The sequence below is a fragment of the Rattus norvegicus genome, chromosome 1 (genome assembly GCF_021556685.1).
Source record: "Rattus norvegicus strain SHRSP/BbbUtx chromosome 1, alternate assembly SHRSP_T2T, whole genome shotgun sequence".
NCBI lineage: Eukaryota > Metazoa > Chordata > Mammalia > Rodentia > Muridae > Rattus > Rattus norvegicus.
In genome coordinates, this window is record NC_141534.1 from 39,560,755 (window position 1) to 39,586,387 (window position 25,633).

The window sequence follows — 25,633 nt, forward strand, 5'->3', positions numbered from 1 at the left end:
CGTCCTTATTGCTTCTCCTTTCCTGTCAAGAATAGTATTCCTTGTACTTTTAAACTATTTCCCAGAATACATTTTCCTTAATATGAAGGTTGTAGTAATTCTCTGAATTTTTGCTCTAACAAAATACCTGGAAAAGTAACTTAAGGGAGGAAAGGCTCACCTTGGCTCACAGTTCTTCTTCTAGCCTCTCGGCATCAAACTCCATCTGAATCAGTTCAGTTTTGTGGTGATCTCATGGTGGCTGCTTGTTTTTTGTTTTGTGCGTACTTCTGTTTTTTGTCTGTTAATCTTTTGATTGCCTTTCTGTGTGACTAAATGCTATTTTTCCTCTTTCAGACCTCTATTTTCTGGACACTTTTTTTGTTTTCTCACCATCCCACTTGAGTTGCTTGTTAGTAGCTGTTACAGGTCCTCCTTACTACCGAGGAAATATAGAATCCGACTAGAGGCCAGAAACAATGTTCCAGACATAGATAGAAGGCCCTCACTTCTGCCTCTTGACTTCAATACGCCTGAAGGTAGGGAATGCTACAAGTCTTATACCAGGCTCGAATGGTGGGTCTTTGAGGGACTGAAAAACGCCCCACCAATTTGGCTAAAGTAAAAAAAAGATATGAAGAAAAAGTTGCAAAAACTAGAAGGGTTAAGCTACGTCGTTGAGTTAGTGTAAGTTACAGAGAAAGTAAGGTTGAAGTGTGGTTCAGGGTAAAAGAAAGAAGGCAAAAAGAGCAGAAAACTAGGAGGAAAAAGAGACAAAAAGAAGAGGAAGCTAAAGAGCTAAAGAACGATAAAAGACAGTATAAAAATCTTATACTGGCCACAGTAGTTAGAGAGACTAGGAAGACAGTACCTGAAAACAGAAGAAAATTCCCGGCTAAAGATCAGTGTGCCTATTATAAGAAAAAAGGTCACTAGGTCAGAGACTGCCCCAAGATAGAGGAGAAGCCAACCCAATGTTTTGTACATACAGGGACCCAACACTCTGGGCTCCTACGCCCCAGTTGGCCAGTGTCCATCAAAAGACCCTGAGTACAGGGGGCTACTGACAAAAAACAATACTCATGGACTACCCAAAGAACAGTGGACCTTGACATGGGCCTGATAACCCACTAGTTCAAGGTTATCCCTGATTGCCCTTGCTCATGATAAATTTGCTCTCCAAAATGGCTTGCGTGGGCTGAAATGGCTGGGTGAGGCCATGTATATGCATATCTGCAGACTGTGTTTGTGCAGCTTAAGACCTGTCTCAGTGCACCAGTACCTGATGCTGGGAGATATGTGGCTTAGTGCGGTTCTGCCTTTAACACACCACTCCTGCCACCTGGGCACTAACAATTATCACCCAATCCAGTACTTAAACTATGGTCGAGTGGCTGATGTTTTGCCTTTAAATGAAATGTCCCAGAGGATGGGAAAACTGGTCAGCTGACATGGAATAGATTCTCTGCCTGTTGGGGGCAATCTGGTCACCTTGCTGCCCAATCCTGACCTGGAGCCACCACAGCACGAGGGTTAAGCACTGGCAGAAGCTCCTGGGTGGAGAGAAGATTTCTGTGACTGACTGATCGACTCCAATGAAAGCTGAGGCTACCTTGTCTAGAGAAGAGAAAAGTTCTCCTCATAAAGGTCAGAGATGAGTGGGTGCTGCTATGGTGGACAACACAAATGTCATCTGGGATAGACAAACCTCTACCCCCCAGCACATCAGAGCCACAGATGCCTTTACCATTTCTTGGATGCCCCTGATAAAGCCAGCAACTGTGAGTATTATTTATTACCCAGGATATCAGGAGGGAAGAGATCCAGGGTCATGGGGTAATAACGAAACAGATCAAGTGGCTTGAAAAATGGCTATGCAGCAACCTATCCTAGTTAAAGGCCTGCGAGAGACAGCCACTGAGAACTGGGATTGGACTAAGTGATGGCCTCACTTAGAATGTACAACAGAAGAAAAGGTCCAAATTGCTTAAAAGAGGAAGAACAATGGCACACTTGATGGAAAAGCTATACTCCCCAGAGAACAAACAGAAGACTCACTTTGCCAAATACACAAATAGACTCATTTAAGAGATTAAAAAGCTTATCCAAATAGTTAAAATATATATAATAGACTTTAAGATTTAGCCAGAGAGACAGTAAAAAACATAAAATATATCAACAAGTAAATGCTTAACAAACAAACAGTGCAAAAAGACCTAAAAAGTTTAATATAAAGTCAAAATAAGCTTCACTTAAAAAATATGGTAACAAGTATCTCCTAGTGCTTGTAGATATGCTTTCAAAAATAAAAAAAAGCTTTCTCCACCAAGCAAGAGATGTCCTCGGTAGTCATCAAGAAGATACTAGAAAAAAATTTTCCCCCGGTTGGAGTGCCCAAGGTAATTGGGTCAGACAATGGCTCTGCTTTCATTGTCAAGGTAAGGCAGGGTGTGGCCAGCTGTTTAGAGGTCGATTGGAAATTACATTATATTACAGACCTCAAAGTTCAGGACAGGTACAGTTAATAAATAGACTTCTAAAAGAGACCCTGACCAGATTGACCATGGAGACTGACGCAGACTGGGTGGCACTCCTTCCCTCTTGCTCTCTTCAGAGCAAGAAATATTCCTTCTAGATTCAGTCTTACCCTCTTTGAGATCCTATATGGGGCCTCAGCTCCTCTGACTGTATTAGATGATGTTATAAAACCAACATGTAATAGTTATAATGATTTATATGCCAGGCTAAAAGACCTACAGGTGATACAGAAAGAAATCTGGTAACAGCTGGCAGCAGCTTATGCCCCGGGGATACCTGAGACATCTCACCAGTTCCAAGTCAGAGACTCAGCTACATACAATGACACTGAGCCCAGACACTCGAGCCTCGCTGAAAAGGACCATACCTGGTGCTGCTAACCACATTGACAGCTGTCAAGTCTCAGCCCTCATCAGCTGTGTAGCATACTAGCTATTGGGATTGGGAGTTGGGACACTGAGATCTTCAAAAAGCTTCCTAGATCTGCACATCAAATAAGTGGATACATCAGAGACATGACTGGGTGGTTGCTGTAATGCTCACTTGAGCAGTGTGCTTTAGAATCACTGGGTTCCATCGAGATAGGTAGCCCAATCATAGGTGTGGGGTTAGGTTTGATTTCTATGGCAAATGATTTAACATCCCCATACTATGAAGGCATTAGGTGCATTAGTACTCCTAACACTTCTTGGGACTGTGCCTCAGGATTCACAACCTGTATAAGTTTAGAAGTTCTAAAGGACAGTCATGACCTTTGTGTGTAGGTACAGATAGTGTCCAGATTGGAATCCTGATGCTAAAGACTTAGTAAGAAACAAAAGAGAGTTGAGAATTACTGGACTATCTTAAGGCTGAGTCTAGGTGCTGCAAGGGTAGCTACAAGGACATCTGCCGTTTCCTTGCAACACAAGGCTTATGGAAAATTCAGAACTGCCATTGATTTAGATATAGAAAGAATAAAAAAGACTTTTTAACTGACCTCCAAAGTTCCCTAAACTCCCTCTCAGAGATAGAATAAGAAAAGATTAGACCTAATAGTCTGTAAAGAAGGAGTTTTGTGTTCTACGCTAAAAGAAAAATGTTGCTTCTATATAGACCATTCAGGGGTAATTAAAGACTCCATAAGTAAACTTACAGAAAGGTTAGACAAAAGACAGAGAGACAGAGAAGCGCACCAGGGAGAGTTCGAGAGCTGACTTAGTAGATCTCGTTGGATGACTACTCTGATATCTTCCCTTATGGGAACCTTCGTAATTTTGCTTCTGCTTCTGATTATAGGTCCATGTGTGCTAAATAAATTAGTTATCTACATTAGAGGAAGAGTGAGTACTGTTCAGATTTTGATATTACACCAACAATATCATGCTTTAAGAGAAAAAAAAACACATTATAAAGATACTAAAATTTAGTTCCATGATTAGAACTAGCCAGTAGAATTGGGGAATGAAAGGTAGAAGTTTTATGGTTGGCCCCCTAGATAAAAGTTTAGAACAGAAGAAAGAAACTGGTCGCACCCTAGAACTGCAGTTACACCAGCCGGTTTCACAACTCTCTCCCATGAACTAGCTGACCATAAAGTTAGAGGAAAATCTTAGAGAACAATCTTGAGAAGCAGGAAGTTTCTCCCAGGAACTAACGGATCATAAGGTTAAACAATCTTGAGAAACAGAGAGTTTCTCCTTGTGATTTTTCACTGGTATTCTCCACACTTTCCAATGATGCCATCCCTGCCCCCTTAGGTTGTGGTTTCTTCCTTTAAATACTTCTGCTTCTAGCCTCTCGGCATCAAACTCCTCTGCCCCTGCTTGGGATATGAGTCTTGACCACAGTGAACTGGTTCCTATCAATAAACCTTGTGTAAATTACAGCAAGGGTAGTCTTACATGAGTTCTTGGGGGGGTCACATCATCCTGAGACTCGAGTGAGGGTCTCCCCACTCCAGAGGTCTTTCAAGAGAGAGGGGGAGATATTAAATATAATTCTTTAGAAAAATAATTACCAGTTAAGGTAATAAAGTTTTCTGTGGGTTCTGCCAATCAGCACAGGCTTTTTCAGAGAGAGACCTGGAATTCGACTAATCAGTCTAGTTAGAATCCAAGAGATCCTGACAGTGTTTATTACCTTCTGTTTTATTACTTCTCTTGTTTAATACTGAAACTTCTGTCACTATTTTGAATACAGGGTACAGGGTACTAGCTTCTCTGTTCCTTCTCATCATAGCCACAATGACTAAATTTCTTCTAACTCTTCCTATCATACACCCCAACCAATGACTCTCAAGGAACCACATGTCTTATCCTGGTTTGTGTACCTCAGATAGAGGCACTTGTCCTTGGACTCTGGAACCAAAAATAAATACAAATGCATATGTGAACTAATCTAGTAGAAATAATTAAGATCATATGAGAATTCTTTATTCACTTGCATCATTTTAACATTTTAAAGATCATTATACATGAAAGTTTTGCATTCAAAGCAAATATAAAAGTTGTTTAATAAAATGGGACCTCAGAGTTTGATTTAACTACATACACATATCAATGTGCTTAGTAAGGTCAAATATGATCTGTACATACTTTATAAACATTCGCTTTTCCTAACAATGTGCTTAGCAACCTTCATCAGGATATTCCACTTCAAATAATGAAGTAAACTGTTCCTTCTTAAGAGTCCTATGTTGACATTCTGTTTTAATTTAAGACAACCAGGTATGTAACTGGGAAATACAGGCTAATCTATATTTTCTTGAATGATTTGGAGTGAATATATTTTCTAATTGAACTTTCAGGGAAAAGTCCCCATTTACTACATTATGCCTATAAATTATATGGTAAAATAAGATGAAACAAAGTAATAAATTAGCCAAGCATGTCAATCAAGACAAAGAGCCCACCAATGTATGTCCATGTCCCGTTATCAAAAAAATCTTTGTCTTGAATAAAAATAAAAATAGCTGCAAACAATCACCAGAACTTTTGATGCCTTGTGGTTTGCAGTTACTCTTTTTTTTTTTTTTTGTTCGAGAAACTTTTCTTTTTTTTTTTATTTTATTTTATTTTTTTTATTATCTTGAGTATTTCTTATATACATTTCAAGTGTTATTCCCTTTCCCGGTTTCCGGACAGACATCACCCTCCCCCCTCCCCTTCCTTGTGGGTGTTCCCCTCCCAAACCTCCCCCCATTGCCACCCTCCCCGCATAGTCTAGTTCACTGGGGGTTCAGTCTTAGCAGGACCCAGGGCTTCCCTTCCACTGGTGCTCTTACTAGGATATTCATTGCTACCTATGGGGACAGAGTCCAGGGTCAGTCCATGTATAGTCTTTAGGTAGTGGCTTAGTCCCTGGAAGCTCTGGTTGCTTGACATTGTTGTACTTTTGGGGTCTCGAGCACCTTCAAGCTCTTCCAGTTCTTTCTCTGATTCCTTCAACGGGGGACCTATTCTCAGTTCAGTGGTTTGCTGCTGGCATTCGCCTCTGTATTTCCTGTATTCTGGCTGTGTCTCTCAGGAGCGATCTACATCCGGCTCCTGTCGGTCTGCACTTCTTTGCTTCATCCATCTTGTCTAATTGGGAGGCTGTATATGTATGGGCCACCTGTGGGGCAGGCTCTGAATGGGTGTTCCTTCAGTCTCTGTTTTAATCTTTGCCTCTCCCTTCCCTGCCAAGGGTATTCTTTTTCCTCATTTAAAGAAGGAGTGAAGCATTCACATTTTGATCATCCGTCTTGAGTTTCGTTTGTTCTAGGGATCTAGTGTAATTCAAGCATTTGGGCTAATAGCCACTTATCAATGAGTGCATACCATGTATGTCTTTCTGTGAGTGGGTTAGCTCACTCAGGATGATATTTTCCAGTTCCAACCATTTGCCTACGAATTTCATAAACTCGTTGTTTTTGATAGCTGAGTAATATTCCATTGTGTAGATGTACCACATTTTCTGTATCCATTCCTCTGTTGAAGGGCATCTGGGTTCTTTCCAGTTTCTGGCTATTATAAATAAGGCTGCGATGAACATAGTGGAGCACGTGTCTCTTTTATATGTTGAGGCATCTTTTGGGTATATGCCCAAGAGAGGTATGGCTGGATCCTCAGGCAGTTCAATGTCCAATTTTCTGAGGAACCTCCAGACTGATTTCCAGAATGGTTTTACCAGTCTGCAATCCCACCAACAATGGAGGAGTGTTCCTCTTTCTCCACATCCTCGCCAGCATCTGCTGTCACCTGAGTTTTTGATCTTAGCCATTCTCACTGGTGTGAGGTGAAATCTCAGGGTTGTTTTGATTTGCATTTCCCTTATGACTAAAGATGTTGAACATTTCTTTAGGTGTTTCTCAGCCATTCGGCATTCCTCAGCTGTGAATTCTTTGTTTAGCTCTGAACCCCATTTTTTAATAGGGTTATTTGTTTCCCTGCGGTCTAACTTCTTGAGTTCTTTGTATATTTTGGATATAAGGCCTCTATCTGTTATAGGATTGGTAAAGATCTTTTCCCAATCTGTTGGTTGTCGTTTTGTCCTAACCACAGTGTCCTTTGCCTTACAGAAGCTTTGCAGTTTTATGAGATCCCATTTGTCGATTCTTGATCTTAGAGCATAAGCCATTGGTGTTTTGTTCAGGAAATTTTTTCCAGTGCACATGGGTTCCAGATGCTTCCCTAGTTTTTCTTCTATTAGTTTGAGTGTGTCTGGTTTGATGTGGAGGTCCTTGATCCACTTGGACTTAAGATTTGTACAGGGTGATAAGCATGGATCGATCTGCATTCTTCTACATGTTGCCCTCCAGTTGAACCAGCACCATTTGCTGAAAATGCTATCTTTTTTCCATTGGATGGTTTTGGCTCCTTTGTCAAAAATCAAGTGACCATAGGTGTGTGGGTTCATTTCTGGGTCTTCAATTCTATTCCATTGGTCTATCTGTCTGTCTCTGTACCAATACCATGCAGTTTTTATCACTATTGCTCTGTAATACTGCTTGAGTTCAGGGATAGTGATTCCCCCTGAAGTCCTCTTATTGTTGAGGATAGCTTTAGCTATCCTGGGTTTTTTGTTATTCCAGATGAATTTGCAAATTGTTCTGTCTAACTCTTTGAAGAATTGGATTGGTATTTTGATGGGGATTGCATTGAATCTGTAGATTGCTTTTGGTAAAATGGCCATTTTTACTATATTAATCCTGCCAATCCATGAGCATGGGAGATCTTTCCATCTTCTGAGGTCTTCTTCAATTTCTTTCCTCAGTGTCTTGAAGTTCTTATTGTACAGATCTTTTACTTGCTTGGTTAAAGTCACACCGAGGTACTTTATATTATTTGGGTCTATTATGAAGGGTGTCGTTTCCCTAATTTCTTTCTCGGCTTGTTTCTCTTTTGTATAGAGGAAGGCAACTGATTTATTTGAGTTAATTTTATACCCAGCCACTTTGCTGAAGTTGTTTATCAGCTTTAGTAGTTCTCTGGTGGAACTTTTGGGATCACTTAAATATACTATCATGTCGTCTGCAAATAGTGATATTTTGACCTCTTCTTTTCCGATCTGTATCCCCTTGATCTCCTTTTGTTGTCTGATTGCTCTGGCTAGAACTTCAAGAACTATATTGAATAAGTAGGGAGAGAGTGGGCAGCCTTGTCTAGTCCCTGATTTTAGTGGGATTGCTTCAAGTTTCTCTCCATTAGTTTAATGTTAGCAACTGGTTTGCTGTATATGGCTTTTACTATGTTTAGGTATGGGCCTTGAATACCTATTCTTTCCAGGACTTTTATCATGAAGGGGTGTTGAATTTTGTCAAATGCTTTCTCAGCATCTAATGAAATGATCATGTGGTTCTGTTCTTTCAGTTTGTTTATATGATGGATCACGTTGATGGTTTTCCTTATATTAAACCATCCCTGCATGCCTGGGATGAAGCCTACTTGATCATGGTGGATGATTGTTTTGATGTGCTCTTGAATTCGGTTTGCCAGAATTTTATTGAGTATTTTTGCGTCGATATTCATAAGGGAAATTGGTCTGAAGTTCTCTTTCTTTGTTGGGTCTTTGTGTGGTTTAGGTATAAGAGTAATTGTGGCTTCATAGAAGGAATTCGGTAGGGCTCCATCCGTTTCAATTTTGTGGAATAGTTTGGATAATATTGGTATAAGGTCTTCTATGAAGGTTTGATAGAATTCTGCACTAAACCCGTCTGGACCTGGGCTCTTTTTGGTTGGGAGACCTTTAATGACTGCTTCTATTTCCTTAGGAGTTATGGGGTTGTTTAACTGGTTTATCTGTTCCTGATTTAACTTCGATACCTGGTATCTGTCTAGGAAATTGTCCATTTCCTGAAGATTTTCAAGTTTTGTTGAATATAGGTTTTTATAGTAAGATCTGATGATTTTTTGAATTTCCTCTGAATCTGTAGTTATGTCTCCCTTTTCATTTCTGATTTTGTTAATTTGGACACACTCTCTGTGTCCTCTCGTTAGTCTGGCTAAGGGTTTATCTATCTTGTTGATTTTCTCAAAGAACCAACTTTTGGTTCTGTTGATTCTTTCTATGGTCCTTTTTGTTTCTACTTGGTTGATTTCAGCTCTGAGTTTGATTATTTCCTGCCTTCTAATCCTCCTGGGTGTATATGCTTCTTTTTGTTCTAGAGCTTTTAGGTGTGCTGTCAAACTGCTGACATATGCTCTTTCCTGTTTCTTTCTGCAGGCACTCAGCGCTATGAGTTTTCCTCTTAGCACAGCTTTCATTGTGTCCCATAAGTTTGGGTATGTTGTACCTTCATTTTCATTAAATTCTAAAAAGTTTTTAATTTCTTTCTTTATTTCTTTCTTTCCAGGCTATCATTGAGTAGAGCATTGTTCAATTTCCACGTATATGTGGGCATTCTTCCCTTATTGTTATTGAAGACCAGTTTTAGGCCGTGGTGGTCCGATAGCACGCATGGGATTATTTCTATCTTTCTGTACCTGTTGAGGCCTGTTTTTTGACCAATTATATGGTCAATTTTGGAGAAAGTACCATGAGGAGCTGAGAAGAAGGTATATCCTTTTGCTTTAGGATAGAATGTTCTATAAATATCCGTTAAGTCCATTTGGCTCATGACTCTTCTTAGTCTGTCTACATCTCTGTTTAATTTCTGTTTCCATGATCTGTCCATTGATGAGAGTGGGGTGTTGAAATCTCCCACTATTATTGTGTGAGGTGCAATGTGTGTTTTGAGCTTTAGTAAGGTTTCTTTTACATATGTAGGTGCCCTTGTATTTGGGGCATAGATATTTAGGATTGAGAGTTCATCTTGGTGGATTTTTCCTTTGATGAATATGAAGTGTCCTTCCTTATCTTTTTTGATGACTTTTAGTTGAAAATTGATTTTATTTGATATTAGAATGGCTACTCCAGCTTGCTTCTTCTGACCATTTGCTTGGAAAATTGTTTTCCAGCCTTTCACTCTGAGGTAATGTCTGTCTTTGTCTCTGAGGTGTGTTTCCTGTAGGCAGCAGAATGCAGGGTCCTCGTTGCGTATCCAGTTTGTTAATCTATGTCTTTTTATTGGGGAGTTGAGGCCATTGATATTGAGAGATATTAAGGAATAGTGATTATTGCTTCCCGTTATATTCATATTTGGAAGTGAGGTTATGTTTGTGTGCTTTCATTCTCTTTGTTTTGTTGCCAAGATGATTAGTTTCTTGCTTCTAGGGTATAGCTTGCCTCCTTATGTTGGGCTTTACCATTTATTATCCTTTGTAGTGCTGGACTTGTAGAAAGATATTGTGTAAATTTGGTTTTGTCATGGAATATCTTGGTTTCTCCATCTATGTTAATTGAGAGTTTTGCAGGATACAGTAACCTGGGCTGGCATTTGTGTTCTCTTAGGGTCTGTATGACATCTGTCCAGGATCTTCTGGCCTTCATAGTTTCTGGCGAGAAGTCTGGTGTGATTCTGATAGGTCTGCCTTTATATGTTACTTGACCTTTTTCCCTTACTGCTTTTAATATTCTTTCTTTATTTTGTGTGTTTGGTGTTTTGACAATTATGTGACGGGAGGTGTTTCTTTTCTGGTCCAATCTATTTGGAGTTCTGTAGGCTTCTTGTATGCCTATGGGTATCTCTTTTTTTAGGTTAGGGAAGTTTTCTTCTATGATTTTGTTGAAGATATTTACTGGTCCTTTGAGCTGGGAGTCTTCACTCTCTTCTATACCTATTATCCTTAGGTTTGATCTTCTCATTGAGTCCTGGATTTCCTGTATGTTTTGGACCAGTAGCTTTTTCCGCTTTACATTATCTTTGACAGTTGAGTCAATGATTTCTATGGAATCTTCTGCTCCCGAGATTCTCTCTTCCATCTCTTGAATTCTGTTGGTGAAGCTTGTATCTACAGCTCCTTATCTTTTCTTTTGATTTTCTATGTCCAGGGTTGTTTCCATGTGTTCTTTCTTGATTGCTTCTATTTCCATTTTTAATTCCTTCAACTGTTTGATTGTGTTTTCCTGGAATTCTTTCAGGGATTTTTGCGATTCCTCTCTGTAGGCTTCTACTTGTTCTCTAAGGGAGTTCTTTATGTCTTTCTTGAAGTCCTCCAGCATCATGATCAAATATGATTTTGAAACTAGGTCTTGCTTTTCTGGTGTGTTTGGATATTCCGTGTTTGCTTTGGTGGGAGAATTGGGCTCCGATGATGCCATGTAGTCTTGGTTTCTGTTGCTTGGGTTCCTGCGCTTGCCTCTCGCCATCAGATTATCTCTAGTGTTACTTTGTTCTGCTATTTCTGACAGTGGCTAGACTGTCCTATAACCTGTGTGTCAGGAGTGCTGTAGACCTGTTTTCCTGTTTTCTTTCAGCCAGTTATGGGGACAGAGTGTTCTGCTTTCGGGCGTGTAGATTTTCCTCTCTACAGGTCTTCAGCTGTTCCTGTGGGCCTGTGTCTTGAGTTCACCAGGCAGGTTTCTTGCAGGGGAAAAGTTGGTCCTACCTGTGGTTCCAAGGCTCAAGTTTGCTCGTGGGGTACTGCCTAAGTCCTCTCCGCTGTGGCAGCAACCGGGAAAATCTGTGCCGCTCCTTCCGGGAGCCTCCGTGCACCAGGGTTTCAGATGACGTTTGGTGTTTGCCTCTGGCGCCTGGATGTGCACAGAGTGCAGTCTCTTCTGGTTTCCCAGGCGTGTCCGCCTGTCTGAAGGTTCAGCTCTCCCTCCCACGGGATTTGGTTGCAGAGAACTGTTTATCCGGTCTGTTTCCTTCAGGTTCCGGCAGTGTCTCAGGCGCAGGGGTCCTGCCGCTCCCAGGCCCTCCCCTATGGGAACCCAGAAGCCTTATACAGTTGCCTCTTGGGCCAGGGATGTGGGCAGGGGTGGGCAGTGTTGGTGGTCTCCTCCGCTCTGCAGCCTCAGGAGTGCCCACCTGATCAGGCGGTGAGGTCTCTCTCCCACGGGGTTTGGGAGCAGAGAACTGCTGCGGTCCGGGATCCGCCGGTGTGGGACTTCCCGCAGTTACTCTTGATAGGGTATTTCTGACCTATATTGTCAGGTTGCTTTTGAATTAGGTTTCTATGCTACTTCCTTGTCTGTCCTTCAGTTCCTTCAAAAAGACATCAGGAATCTTGAATACATAGTCTAATAGGTCTATAAAGCCTTTCAAACTTCCGCCCACTTTGAGATCCATAAAAGGTGCAGATGAAGGTAATACTGGTGCTTTCAATGTTCCAATGTTCCTGGCAATTTTATAATGATCTCTTCTCAAATCTACCAATTTCACTGTTCTAAATTGTGAGGCACTTGTAGTCAGGAACAATACTCATTGAATTTGGAGACCCAGAAAAAGTAATACCGATATTACTACAGAAGGGAAGGCAACAGTAGTCAATGGATGATGACTTCAAGTATATGAAGAAGCAGGCTTTTACTAGACAATGATAATGATCTGAGCTACAAAATAAAGGTATCATCACTTGTATAGGATCTGAATAATCAAAATTTTGAAAGACTAGTGGAAAGAATGTAAGAATCCATTTAGTGTCTGTGAGAGATTTTAAAACGGCCAAAAGTGCAATGAAGTGACACTCTTTATGTATTTGAAGAAAGAATAAGAATGAGTCTAAAGTTTAAAGAAGCTAAAAAGACGAAGAAGAAAACACAACAGTGAAAGGTGTATGTGATAGCTTATTTGATCCATTTGATTGCACACACACACACACACACACACACACACACACACACACCTACCTATAGTTAACCCTAAATATAAACAAATATTTTTAACATGTTATATTTCTATAAACCCTGCAATCCAAAACCATAACAAATTATCTGTGGTAGTAGTGGGTAGGAGTTCCTTTCCTTGAGAAAATTAAATCATCTCCAGTCATCAGACTTTAATTTCCATTATAAAGTAAGAAAGTATACAAGCAATCGTCTAGAAATATAATCATAGGGTATAATAAATGGGCAAAGTGTATGTGGGTGTTGTGTATTAAATTATCCATTATTTGAGCATAACAGACTTTGGGAAATTGTTTGCAGAATGAATACTACTGTTGAAGAGATTTCTCTCAAATGTATTCTATTTTACAAGAAAATAATTAAACTAATGGCCAGTGAGAAGGAAAGACAGATCCAGCCATTATGCTTGACATTTGGTTAGATCTCAACCATGGCAGGTCTGATTACAAAAGTCATGCTTTTTAGACATATTCTTCCTGTTGTTACTGTGTTGGTCAGCTATTCTTTTTTGTTTGATGCATGTATGTGCATATATGTAAGTGTATATAACTATAAATGACAAGGTAAAAAAAAGGGGGCATAAGCTATGTTTCACTATATCAGCCACTACAGATTTTGAGACAGAATCACCTACTGAAATGGAAGCTCAATGATTGTCCTTGTATGAATAGCAAATGAGCCCCAGGAATCTATCTATTTCCACTCTCCCTCAGTATCATGCCCAGATTTAACTGTGCAAGCTAGGTATTTGAACTCAGGCTTTCATGCCTGTTTAGTAAGCTCCTTACCCACTTAGTTATTTTCCAGTTCTTTTGTTTTTATTGTTAAAATAAACTGTTTTTTTTCTTGAAAGTTCATCTAAGCCTGCTTGTTGTACTGTTACTCCTCAGAAGTAACATAATGCCCTCATGAGCTGATATCAATTGACTGAGAAGCCAACTGATTGATGTCTTTTTAAGGATGGGATGCAGAAACATAAACAGCTGAGTTGTTGAGCATTCCTTTCCGTCCCTGCATCTCACCATTATAGCCACAGCACTGAGCAGCCCCATAAAGGGCATGGTCAAATAATGAACAGAAGTCAGTACTTTCTCTTTTTTCCTTTTCTAAAAAATTGAATAGTTTATGTATTTACATTTCAAATGTTATCCCTTTTCTGGTTACCCCTTTACCATCCCTCCCTCCCCCGCTTCTGTGAGGATGCTCTCCTTCCCAACCACCCACTCCCACCTCAACACCCAGTCATTCCCCTACACTGGGGAAAAGAGCCTTCACAGGACCAAGAGCTTCTCAGTTGTTGCCATACCATTAGTATCCCATCCCAGGGACAAGGGGAATTTACATAGGATTTGGCCTGGAGACTTGTATTGTTTCACAATGACAGGAAGAACACTCATTAGAAGATTTTGCTGTCAAGGAGGACAGTCCTCACTTCCCCCCAGGCATTATCTGCCACCTGAATGACTTTGCAAGTCATATATAGTCAGCATACATACATAAAGCTTTTGAAAACACAAGGAGATACTTCATGTGAAAATTTGCCTTGTCTCAGCTTCAATCAACTTAGGAAAATGTAAGTTTAAGCTGTAAACTTAGAGAAACACAATTTACAAAAGTTCACTCATTTACTCATCCTTTCACTTTCTATACAAATATCATCTGAAACTCTGGCATTTCATAGAAATCAAAGATCAAAGTTTTACATGGGTTAAGTGTATATTCCACATCAATTGTCCGATTCCGTTCTATAGTGTCTATCTATATATCTCTATCGCTAATTTATCTATCTATCTATCTATCTATCTATCTATCTATCTATCTGTCCATCTATATATGTATGACAGTGTTTAATTTAGCCTGCGGATAAACCCTGCTAATTAAGATCTAAGCCTAATTTTTGGGTGAAAGCGATCACTGAGTGGCGGCGGCTGCTGATTGTGTATTAAGCGTTGGTGTGGGGTTGACGTTTGCTCTACTGGAACAGATTAGCTCATTCCTCCCCTTCCATTAACTGTGGTGCAGAAGCTTGGGGCGGCAGCTGCGTCAGAAAGGGCGGTGGCAGCGGAGGCAGCTGCAGTCACATGTCCAGCATGAATCCCGAATATGATTATTTATTCAAGTTACTTCTGATTGGCGATTCTGGGGTTGGAAAGTCTTGCCTTCTCCTTAGGTTTGCAGATGTCACGTATATGGAAAGCTACATCAGCATAATTGGTGTGGATTTCAAGATACGGACTAAAGAGTTAGAAGGGAAAATAATCAAACTTCAGATATGGGACACAGCAGACCAGGAAAGATTTCGAACAATCACCTCCAGTTATTACAGAGGAAGCCATGTTATCATAGTTGTGTATGATGTGACCGACCAGGAGTCCTTCAGTAACGTTAAACAGTGGCTGCAGGAGCTAGATCACTATGCCAGTGAAAATGTCAACAAGTTGTTGGTAGGGAACACATGTGACCTGAGAACAAAGTAGTAGACTACGCAACGGCAAAGGAATTTGCAGATTCCCTTGGAATTCCATTTTTGGAAACCAGTGTTAAGAACACAACGACTGTAGAACAGTCTTTCATGACATTGGCCACGGAGATTAAAAAGGGAATGGGTCCTGGAGCAACAGCTGGTGGTGCGGAAGAAGTCCAATGTTAAAATCCAGAGCACTCTAGTCAAGAGGTCAGGTGGAGGTTGCTGCTAAAATCTGCCACCATCCTTTTCTCACAGCAATGAATTCTCAATCTGAACCCGAGTGAAAAAAACAATCTGCCTGAATTGTACTGTATGTAGCTGCGCTACAACAGATTCTTACCGTTTTCACAAGGTCAGAGATTGTAAATGGTCAATACTGACTTTTATTTTTATTCCCTTGACTCAAGACAGCTAACTTCATTTTCAGAACTGTTTTAAAACTTTGTGTGCTGGTTTATAAAATAATGTGTGTAATCCTTGCTCCTTTCCTGATACCAGATCCTTTCACGTGGTTTGTTAGAATATATTTTGTTTTGATGTTTATATTGGCATGTTTAGATGTTGGGTTTAGTTGGGGATTTAGCTCAGTGGTAGAGTGCTTGCCTAGCAAGCGCAAGGCCCTGGGTTCGTTCCCCACCTCCGAAAAAAAAAATAGATGTTGGGTTTAGTCTTCTGAAGATGAAGTTCAGCCATTTTGTATCAAACAGCACAACCAGTGTCTGTCAGTTTCCATGCATAAAGTTTAGTGAGACATTATATGTAAGATCTGATTTGCTAGTTCTTCTTGGTAGAGATATAAATGAAAGATTACACTATCGGATTAATAGTTTCTTCTTACTCTGCATATAATTTGTGGCTGCAGAATATTGTAATTTGTTGCGCACTATTTAACAAAACTGAAGACATGTTTAATAAATATTGTACTTATTGGAAGTAATATCAAATTATATGGTGATAAATATTGTTTTAATTCCTATGGTTAAAGGGAAATAGAGCTTTGCAGTCTACTCAACAGCTATTTGTGTGTGCAGCAAGAGCACTATAGACCTATCTTAATAGCACAGCATCCACGGTTTGCTTTCTAGTAATAGGTCTAATGAGTGACCTAGAAGCTTTCTGCTGTATAGAGACTTCACCAACCTCATTAGGTCAAGGAACTCAAACTTATGAAGTGTGTGCTTCCTAGTTCCTCATCTCCAGCCCGAAGTGGCCTCACCAGCAATACTTTTGTCATGCATCTGTGGTTAAGATGGAGAACAGCACATGCTTCCTCATAGGCAGTGATCTGGTAATGTGTGCTGCTGTTTCTTCATGCTGAGTCTGAGGGCACACAATCCTTTCTATTTCTTTTTTATTTATGTTTCTGTTGTGTGTGGTTTTTATTTTATTTTATTTATTATTATTACTATTATTTTTTTGGCAGGGTTTCTCTGTTTATCCCTAGCTGTCCTGGAACTTTCTCTGTCGACTACGCTGGCCTTGAACTCAGGGATCCACCTGTCTCTGTATTCGAGTGCTGAGATGAAAGGTGTCTGCCACCACACCTGGCTTTTTTTCCACTTTTTTTGAGACAGTGTTTCACTGTGTAGCCCTGGCTAGCTTGGAACATGTACAACAGGCTGCCCACACCCCCTGGATTCACCTGCCTTTTCCTCAAAAGTGCTGGGATTAAAGACATGTCCCAGACTGCCCCCATTATTTTGAGACAGTGTCTCACATAGCTCAAGAGGCCTCAAATTCACTTGTACTGGAGGGTGGCCTTGAACTCCTGATCCTCCTGCCTCCACTTCCAGGTGTCACCTTTATTCTTCTCAACTGTATAACTCAGATTGGAGGAGAGGTTAAGCATTAGATTAGAAAGCAGGAAATGTTGATTGCCCTAACTGTATAAATTCTATTTCCCAAATTAACTGAAAACATGAACACTAGATGGGAATGATGGGAGAAATAATATATTTATTTCATGAAATTTTGCATGTGTGAAAGTTCTGTTTACTAGGACCTTCGAGATCCTAGACTGCTTTTGTCTTACTGTGGGAAACAGAGTCCTTTGTAGACACTAGCATTTTAAGGTGACAAGGTCAGTGGCAGTTTCCTTTGGTTTAAGCAGCAGTCAAACATTCTTCAATTGGTGGCTTAGGTTGTAGCTGTTGAGTACACATTTTATTATGGGGTCTTTAATGACAAAATATTAATCTAAAAATAAGCCAAATATTGCAGGTTTATTTTTCACTAAACAACCAATTGAAATACATGTTACAAGGGTAAGTGGTAAGACTATTGTAAAATGAAAAATGGATAGACTAAATATTCAATTGAATTTTCCATCTATGAGAATTTCACAATAAAATCTTAGTTTACTTCGTATTATAAAAAAAAGATCTAGTCTATCATTGTCTGGATAGCTCTCAGGTTTCAGCACAAAATAGAAGACTTCATTTAATAACAGGGTTTTCCCTTCCCTCACCTTAATTCTCACATACCTCTACCTGCAGAATGTCACATAGTTTTATATTACAGTTTAATTTTTTCTCAATCAGAAATTGTTCAGCTAATACCTGGAGTTCCTGGAATGCTTCTCCATGTTAATGAGGAATCTTGAATTTTTCAGCCTTCAGCCAATAACCATTGCCCATCCTTGATATTCTTACCCTAACCCCCATACCCAATACTATAAATTCCTTGAAAGTAAATCCCAAGTAAATTTGATCTGTTCACTCACAGTTGTGTCTAGTGTCATTACTACAGGATGCAATTCATCATCTCTGCTATATTTGTTCTCCTGGACTGATACTGGCCTAAGATCCCTGGGGGCAAGGAGGGTCACAATAAACTGGGTTATATTTTATTGTCTGAACCTAAAGAAAGAGATGCCCAAAAACATACAAGAAGCCTACAGAATTCCAAATAGATTGGACCAGAAGAGAAATTGTGTCATCACATAATAGTTAAAACACCAAATGCACAAAACAAAGAGAGAATATTAAAAGAGGTAAGGAAAAAAGGTGAAGTGACATATAAAGAGAGACCTATAAGAATTACACCAGAATTCTAACCAGAGACTATGAAAGCCAGCAGATCCTGGACAGATGTAATACAGACCCTAAGAGAACAAATATGCTTGCCCAGGTTATTGTATTCAGCAAAACTTTCATCTAACATAGATGGAGAAACCAAGATATTCTCTGACAAAACCAAATTTATGCAATATCTTTCTACAAATCCAGCCCTACAAAGGATAATAGATGGAAACTCCAATAAAAGGAGAAAAAGTATACCGTACAGTAAGCAAGAATATAATTTCCTTGCAAAGAAACCAAAAGAGAGACAAACAAACATAATTTCACCTCTAACAATAAATATAATGGGAAGTGACAATATCTATTCCTTAATATCTCTCAACATCAACAGTCACAATTCCCAAGTAAAAAGACATAGACTAAAAGATTGGATATGTAAAGAAGACTCAGCATTTTGCTGCAGTCAGGAAACATACCTCAGAGACAAAGACAGACACTACCTTAGAGTGTCTAACAAGCAAATGGTCTGAAGAAACAAGCTGGAATTGCCATTCTAATATCAAATAAAATTGACATTCAACCAAGAGTCATTAAAATAGAGAAGGACGGATACTTCATATTCATTAAAGGAAAAACCAGCCTAGATGAACTCTCATTCCTAAATATCTATGCTCTAAATGCAGGGGCACCTACATTCATAAAAGAAACTTTACTAAAGCTCAAAGCACACATTGCACCTCACATAATAATAGTAGGAGATTTCAACACCCCACTCTCATCAATGGGCAGATGATGGAAGCAGAAATTAAACAGAGACATAGAGAAACGAACAGAAGTTAAGAACCAAATGGATTTAACAGAAATTTATAGAAAATTGCATCCTAAAACAAAAGGATATACCTTCTTCTCAGCACCTCATGGAACCTTCTCCAAAGTGACACACAACAGGCCTCAATAGATACAGGAAGATAGAAATAATCCCATGCATCCTATCAGATCACCATGCAATAAGACTGGTCTTCAATAACAACAATAATGACAGAAAGCCCACATATACATGGAAGTTGAACAATGCTCTACTCAGTGACAACTTAGTTAAGGAAGAAATAAAGAAAGAAATAAAAGACTTCTTCGAATTTAATAAAAATGAAGATTCAACATTCCCAAACTTATGGGATACAATGAAACCAGTACTAAGAAGAAAACTCATAATTCAGAGTGCCTGCAAAAAGAAACAGGAGAGAGCATATGTCAGCAGCTTGACAGCACACTTAAAAGCTCTAGAACAAAAATAAATAAATAAACCCAAGAAGAGTAGAAGGCAGGAAATAATCAAACTCAGGATTGAAATCAACCAAGTAGAAACGAAAAGGACTATACAAAGAATCAATAACACTAGGAGCTGGTTCTTTGAGAAAATCAACAAGACAGATAACCACTTAGCCAGACTAACCAGAGGTCACAGAGAGCTCATCCAAATTATCAAAATCAGAAATAAAAAGGGAGATATATCGTCAGATCTGAAGAAATTAAGAAAAATCATCATATCTTATTACAAAAACCTATATCCAACAAAACTGGAAGTTTTGAAGGAAATGAATGATTTTGTAGACAGATACCAGGTACCAAAGTTAATTCAGGAAAAAATAAACCATCTAAAAACCCCATACCTCCTAAAGAAATAGAAGAAGTTATTAAACGTCTCCCAATCAAAAAGAGCCCAGGTCCAGATGGGTTCAGTGCAGAATTCTATCAGACTTTCATAGAAGACCTCATACCAATACTATCCAAACTATTCCACAAAATAGAAACCGACAGAGCACTACCAAAAGGAGCACTTCCTTCTATGAAGTCACAAATACTCTTATATTCAAACCACACAAAGACCCAACAAAGAAAGAGAACTTCAGACCAATTTCCCTTATGAATATTGATGCAAAAATACTCAATAAAATTCTTGCAAACCGAATCCATGAACACAACAAAATGATCATCCATCATGATCAAGTAGGCTTCATCCCAGGGATGCAGGGATGATTTAATATACAGAAATCCATCAATATAATCCACTATATAAACAAACTCAAAGATAAGAACCACATGATCATTTCCTTAGATGCTGAGAAAGCATCGGTCAAAATTCAACAACCCTTCATGATAAAAATCTTGGAAAGATCAGGAATTCAAGACCCATATCTAAACATAGTAAAGCCATATACAACAAACCAGTAGCTGAAATCAAACTAAATGGAGAGAAACTCGAAGTATTTCCACTAAAATCAGGGACTAGACAAGGTTGCCCACTCCCACTCCCTCCCTACTTTTTCAGTGTAGTGCTCGAAAGCCTAGCCAGAGCAATCAGACAGTGAAAGGAGGTCAAAGGTATACAAATTGGAAGGGAAGAAATCAAATTATCACTATTTGCAGATGATATGGTAGTATACTTAATAGACCCCAAAAGTTCCACCAGAGAACTACTTAACCTGATAAACGACTTCGGTAAAGTGTTGGTGTATAAAATTAACTCAAACAAAGCAATAGCCTTCCTCTACTGAATGGATAAACAGGCTGAGAAAGAAATTAAATAAATGCCACCCTTCACAATAGTCTCAAATAATATAAAATATGTTGATGTGACTTTAACATAGCAAGTGAAAAATCTGTATGACAAGAACTTCAAGTCTGTGAAGAAAGAAATTGAGGAAGATCTCAGAAGATGGAAAGATCTCCCATGCTCATGTACTGGGGGGGGGGGGATTAATAAAGTAATGATGGCCATTTAGCCAAAAGCAATCTACAGATTCAATGCAATTGCTATCAAAATTCTTACTCAATGCTTTGTAGAGATAGAAAGAGCAATTTGCAAATTCATTTCAAATAACAAAAAATGCAGGATAGTGAAAAATATACTCATCAATAAAAGAACTTCTGGGGGAATCACCATTCCTGACTGCAAGCTCTATTACAGAGCAATAGTCATAAAAGCTGTATGGTATTGGAACAGAGACAGGCAGATACATCAGTGGAAGAGAATTGAAGACCCAGAAATGAACCCACACACCTATAGTCACTTGATCTTTGCCAAAGGAGCTAAAACCATTCAATGGAAGAAAGGTAGCCTTTTCAACAAATGGTGCTGGTTCAACTGGAAGTCAGCATGTAGAAGAATGCAGATCGATCTGTTCTTATCATCATGTTCAAAACTTAAGTCCAAGTGGATCAAGGTCCTCCACATCAAATGAGATACATTCTAATAGAACTAAAAAATGGGAAAGAGTCTCGAACACATGGGCACTGGGGAAAATTTCCTGAACAACATACCAATGGCTCATGCTCCTAGATCAAGAATAGACTAATGGGACCTCATAAAATTGCAAAGCTTCTGTAAAGCAAAGGACACTGACCTAGGACAAAATGGCAACCAACAGAGTGGGAAAAGATCTTTACCAATCCTACATATGGTAGAGGGCTAATATCCAAGATATACAAAGAACTCAAGAAGTTTGATTCAAGAGAGCCAAATCACACTATTAAAAATGGGAAACAGAACAAAACATTCTCATCTGAGGATTATCGAATGACCAAAAAGCACCAAAAAAAATGTTTAGCACACTTAATTGTCAGGGAACTACAAATCAAAACAACCGTGAGATTCCACCTCACACCAGTCAGAATGGCTAAGATAAAAAACTCAGGTAACAGCAGAATCTGACGAGGATGTGGAGAAAGTGAACTCCTCCATTGATGGTGGGATTGCAACCACTCTGGATATCAGTCTTGAGGTTCCTCACAAAATTGGACATTCCACTACCTGAGGACCCAGCAATACCACTCTTGGGCATATACCCAAAAGATGCTCCAGCATATAACAAAGATACATGCTCCTTTATGTTCATAGCAGCACTATTTATAATAGCCAGAAACAGGAAAGAATCCAGATGCCCTTCAAAAGAGGAATGGATGCAAAAAACATGGTATACCTGCACAATGGAGTACTACTCAGCTATCAAAGACAATGTCTTCATGAAATTTATAGGCAAATGGAGTAAAGAATAAAATATCCTGAGTGAGGTTACTCAATCACAGAAAAACACACTTGGTATGCACTCATTGATAAGTGGATATTAGCCAACAAGCTCGAATTACCCAAGATGCAATCTGCAGACCACAGGAAGCTCAAGAAGAAGGATGACCAAACTGTGGATGTTCCCACTCCTTCTTAAAAGGGAAAAAAAATATCCGTAGGAGGTATCTGGAAGCAAAATTTAGAGCAGCAACTGATGGAAAGGCCACTAAGAGCCTTTCCACTCACACGTGGCCCATATATAAAGCCACCAAAACTAGATGAGATTGATGAAGCTAGAAAATGCATGTTAAAAGGGACCAGATTAGATCTCTCCTGAGAGTTACATTCAGAGCATGTTCAATTTAGAGGTCAATGCTAGCAGCAAACCACCGAACTGAGAATAGGACCCCCTTGGGGCGAATTAGAGGAATTACTGAAAGAGTTAAAGGAGCTTGCAATCCCATAAAAACAATGCCAATCAACCAGAGCTTCCAGGGACTAAACCACTACCGAAAGATTGTACAAGGAATAACCCAGGGCTCCAAATGCATATGTAGCAAAGAATAGACTTGTTGGGGCAACAGGGGAAGGGGAAGCCCTTGGTCCTGCCAATGTTGGACCCCCAGTGCAAAGGAATATGGGGAGGGGCAATTAGGTATATGTATAGGGGAAATACTGGTATGGGGGAGAGAGAGGGGAGGAAATGGGGGCTTATGGACAGGAAACCTGGAAGGGCAATAACGTTTGAAATACAATTAAAGAAATACATCTAGTAAAAAAATTTTTAAACAAAGATTATAGGTAAACACTATCATGTGATACTGGAGACCAAACTCACGGCATGTTCCAAATTAGAAAAGCACGAGACCAAATGAGATACTCTTTCAGTCTGCATTTTTATTAATTTAACATTTTCTACATATTTTATACACATATATACCCATATGTAATATGTGCACATACATGCAGAATGTTTTCATTAAACATGTTGCATAAAAATAAAAAAAATAATAGAAATAGGTAAAAATTGGAAAAAGTTTTTACTGCAATCAAATTACTGGACTGATATAAAATAGAAATACAGTTTTAAACAATGGCGGAGTATGGACACTTATATCCAATGCATGAAAACAAAGCACAGAGGTAAAGTGCCAAAGCTTTCAAACCATCTCTGGTAAACACCTCGAAGCCACCAGAGTAGGATTATTCTGCCTGGAATGAAGGTGCTCTAAAGAGAAACTAATGACCTTACTGGTTGCTGATCATGGGAAGAATGAACGCTGAGAAACTGAAATTTCTCAAGAATTTCAAGTTAGGAGAAGGAAAAGTTTAAGAGATTCCTGTTAGACAGGGAGAGTTTGACAGATGGAGAGAAACTGGAACTGCTGAGATGCTGATGATTGGGAACACATCTTGACCATGAATCCATACCTGTTCATACTTCTATGTCGTAAATGAAAACCGAATGTCATACTAAGATTCAAAAAGTTAATTTTGGGTTATAAAAGATGGTGCCCTCTTTAATTTTTGTTTCTTTCTAGTGTGCTCACAGGGAATAATCTCCTTTCTCTTGTTTTCATCATTTACTTGTTAAATCCCCTTTTGGAATACATACAGCTTTTTAAAGAATTTCAGGACCCAGGCTCATTTCCTAACACCTCTGGTAACAATGGAAGGCAGTCTAGTCAACAAAGTATGCTGTAGTACTCAAGGGAATCTCAAGGGTGTTGATAATGAAATATTAGCTCCACCTCTGTGTTTCCAGGATATTACCTTCAATATTATTATTTCTTCATGTTTCAGCAAATAAAGCAAGTAACAAAGAGCATGCTAAACTGCAGGAAATGGGCCCTAGTGAAAGAGAAACTAAATTACAATGAAAGACTCACTGATTATGGTCAAAAGTCAATAGCTCCAAAGGAGACAACAGCCTTGTCCTGACCCCACTTGATTATAGCTTTCTGAGGCCAGATTTCTCTGATTTTGCCTCTGCCACCAATTTTCTATATAAACTCAATAAACAGAAATATAAGATGAGAGACAAGGTAAATATTGAGGATACAATAAGGAAATGAGTCCCTTCCATAGAGTCCCATTGAAGCCTCTCAGCAGAAGTGAAGCAAGGTTTCCAGCACAGGTAACAATTGCTGATGGGGCTAGAGAGATAACTCATCATATTTTGCTTTCCAACACCTACCTTGGGAAGCTTACTCTTACTTCAGCCCCACATTTATTTTACCCTCCCACAGAGGTTCATAAGTAAAAATAAAATAAACCTCAAGATAACCCAAATTGTTAAAGCTGTTCTTTTTCAGCTATGAGGCAACAGTTTCTGATAAATCTCAACAGGACTCAGTTAAGAGTGAAAGGTATGTCTTACCCCCCATGTATAACACTAACACCCCCTGTTATGTTTTCCAATCAGGATCCCATTAAAGGAATACTTCAGCAGACCTGTAATCTCTGTTATTGAATATGTAAAAAAGTAAAGGAGAGACAGCATCCCTAGAAACTCAGTTCTCCTTAGTCATCACTAGGACAGGAGCAGTGTGCCTTAACATTCAGAAATCCACACAACACACTCATCATGTTCATTGTCCTAATGTGGGCCTTTCTCAGAATTGCTAATAAAATCTTTAATCCAGCTCTAATTCATCCCGTGGGAAGCCCTAAAATCCCTCTCTGGTCATAGTTGTGAATTCCACTTTATTATTAGTTGAGGTCTTTAAAAACCTAAAGGGATACCCATGCCGAGGAGACTGACTGTGTGGATCTGTGTCCCTGTTCCTTTTCCATATTCCCCAGAAGGAATGGAGTCCCTCATTAGACCTGTGGACTGGGCCTCTTACTCCACACATGTGACCTTTTTATACGCTCCCAAGTTAGAGGCAGCCACCAAATGTATTACTAGGTCAATATCTCAAGCCAAATAAGTTGAATATTTGGTCTGTTAATTCTCTTCTTGAAGGACACGTAATATCTCTGAGCATTAATTGTCATATGAACTCAACATTCACCCAGCAAAGGAATTCACAGGGGAGGTCGGCACGGAAAGTGTATCATAATTTGTGTCTAGTACACACAGGGTCCCTTGTGACTGATCAGGTGACAGGGTTGCCTTCTTGGTAACTGTGTAACAGTGATGACTTGTGATGCTCTGAAGGTGTCACCTTGATACTCAGAGTATACTTCAAGGAACTGTGAAAGTTGTGTGATGTTAACATCACAACTTTCTGAAACTTCTTAAAAGTCTCATTATTCGGAGCTGACATTTTATCACATAGAGTTGAGGGTCAAGGTCAAAGTCTTTCAAAAGAGGCAGTTTGAGACACTCTGCTTCTTCTCAAGGTCATTTCACATGTGCCATCAATC

The 25,633-nt window shown here is 39.3% G+C and overlaps 1 long non-coding RNA gene and 1 pseudogene across 1 annotated transcript in view; one reads left to right on the plus strand and one right to left on the minus strand.

Annotated features, from left to right (window-relative positions):
* The window catches only part of LOC148006915 (uncharacterized), a 53,501-nt gene that overhangs the window by 10,100 nt on the left and 17,768 nt on the right, over nucleotides 1-25,633 (minus strand). The window lies entirely within an intron of this gene.
* Nucleotides 14,783-15,404, plus strand: Rab1a-ps3 (RAB1A, member RAS oncogene family, pseudogene 3; annotated as a pseudogene).